We start from the raw sequence: 2500 nt of genomic DNA on the forward strand, positions 1-2500 counted from the left end.
AAGAAACAACGAAAGCTATATTTGGTTAAATGTAATATTTTGGGTCAGTTCAATTGTCCGCCACGTGGTGGGCGGGACCTGACGACCTGCTCAGCATAAGTCACACATTCGGTAACTGCGCAGCAATGTATATAATCAACGTTATGGATAACACTATTTCAAATACGCTTGGTTACTTAAGGTGTGGTAGGTAGCTGGTGTGAGCGATTGTTAAGCTGGGTAGCATAAGGATCAGTTTTATTATGAGTAAATGTCAGATTTGTATTGACGGAGTGCGTTTGTAGACAGTACTAGAAGGGTAAAATCTAAGTCGAGCAGTGATTCTAAAATAGCCTAGTGAATAATATCAGGTCCAACGTAGATTGAAATAATAGATAAATAAATAGATGTATAAATAGATAAAGATATAGATAAAAGTAACGAAAATTCTCAGCGATTGTGTTGTTCAGTATGACGTAATATTGTTCAATTTTATCAATAACCTAGTGAGTAATATCAGGTCCAACGTAGATTGAAATAATAGATAAATAAATAGATGTATAAATAGATAAAGATATAGATAAAAGTAACGAAAATTCTCGGCGATTGTGTTGTTCAGTATGACGTAATACTGTTCAATTTTATCAACATAACACCTCATCTGTTGATCTTAAACACAAGACTGATGACAAATAAATCTCCGGATGTACATAAATAATGAAAATAACACTCGAATAAATCAGGAGCTATTACGAATTCTTTTGACTTCTCCAAAAAGGGAACTGTTTACGGGACAAATTGATGGGAAATATTAAGTCATGTACATATAGTCTGCTTCATTCTTTGACTTGAAAGGGAGTTCCCCTTTATCTGAATAGAATCACCTGACGGCAGCTTATATAGATACAAAAGTCATACAACGCACAAAAAGAGTTACAATGACTAACTAGTTTAATCAGTTCGTATTTGTTATTGTCTATATGGTTAATAGTTACGTTTTATTGCTTGTTAGTGTATTTATGTAATGGGTAATAACATTGCGTATGACAATGCCAATGTTTACAAATACTACACTAAAGTCAAGAGAATGACAATTTAGAACATTCACACCTTCGTGACGAAAATAACTTTGCAATGACAAAGATAATACAATTTACACGTTTCGAGATGCCTTTGCAATGTCGTGCTCTTTCGAACTTACACTCGAGAACACTACTTTACCTTCACCCGAGCACATCAGCCAGCTAGGCAGAGAGCGTTCCAACTCGGGCTCCTGACAGGTAGAACGGACAGCGGGCACTAACAGGGCATCAAGGGAACATGGGGCACGACGGCCACCGCCGGCCCAGCGGTCACCCCACAACATTGCACACCGTGCCCGCGGCCACCAATTTGCAACTTTTCGCATATAACAACTTCCGCATCCCATTTAGGCAGGAGCCGTCGTTATTCCCAAGTGGGTTGCCTTCCCCTTCCTGGGACCTGCAGCCTTCCTTCCCAGAACCGGGAAAGGAAAGAGGCAGAAATTGGTGACCGGAATCAAATCTCGGCGTGCAACATCTCCCCCATCAACCCCCACCCCACCCCACCCCACCCTCCCCTTGCAACCAGCGGTCAGGGTACACTTTGTTGATCTTGTATCGGCCGGCCCGAGGTACGAGCGTTTTCCGGTCTCTAGCTCGGCCCGCTCTCTGCCTGGCCGAGGCAGAGGCAGGACCGCCTCCTCTTCATCTCGTTCAAGAGTTAAGGGATGCTAAGGTCGTGCTTATTGATTGGGACGGCGGAGCGTGCAAGCGAGTCCGGTTCTGTCGTGGCGTTGCGGCCTAGTTTCGTCTCTTGCGGCCACAAATTCTGCATGAAGCCCGGCCACACGGTCTCCTTGTTTTCTTCCTTCCTTGCATGACCGTCACCATGCAAGAAGGTGGCCATCATCATCGCTACCGTATTTCATGCATGGACTCAGATATAGCCATGCACACACATGCAAAGTAAACTCGTTCATACTCATTTGAATATCAAATAAGATGCATTTGATTTCACGTTTTAGCTTGTGATAATATTTGTGTGTACACTATGTGTTTTTAATAAGCGTTCTCGTTACAACTCACATAAATATGATAAGCACTATCATTTTACCTTTCTCACACTCTCCTTGTACTTCCTCTAGATCTGTCTCCACGAGGCCCCTCCCACCCCCATCCAACACCATATCTCTCTCTCTCTCTCTCTCTCTCTCTCTCTCTCTCTCTCTCTCTCTCTCTCTCTCTCTCTCTCTCTCTCTCTCTCTCTCTCTCTCTCTCTCTCTCTCTCTCTCTCTCTCTCTCTCTCTCTCTCTCTCTCTCTCTCTCTCTCTCTCTCTCTCTCTCTCTCTCTCTCTCTCTCTCTCTCTCTCTCTCTCTCTCTCTCTCTCTCTCTCTCTCTCTCTCTCTCTCCTTCTCTCTCTCCTCTCTCTCTCTCTCTCTCTCTCTCTCTCTCTCTCTCTCTCTCTCTCTCTCTCTCTCTCTCTCTCTCTCTCTCTCTC

The 2500-nt window shown here is 43.5% G+C and overlaps 1 long non-coding RNA gene across 1 annotated transcript in view; it reads right to left on the minus strand.

Annotated features, from left to right (window-relative positions):
* LOC143032111 (uncharacterized) overlaps nt 1–1270 on the minus strand; it is a 93611-nt gene extending 92341 nt beyond the window's left edge. The window contains exon 1 of the long non-coding RNA XR_012967073.1: nt 1201–1270. This is a non-coding gene — a long non-coding RNA (uncharacterized LOC143032111). The remainder of the gene's footprint in view (nt 1–1200) is intronic.
* Between the last annotated feature and the right edge of the window lie 1230 nt (nt 1271–2500).

Source organism: Oratosquilla oratoria, chromosome 13, assembly GCF_046742065.1.
Source record: "Oratosquilla oratoria isolate Oo_2021 chromosome 13, ASM4674206v1, whole genome shotgun sequence".
Lineage (NCBI taxonomy): Eukaryota > Metazoa > Arthropoda > Malacostraca > Stomatopoda > Squillidae > Oratosquilla > Oratosquilla oratoria.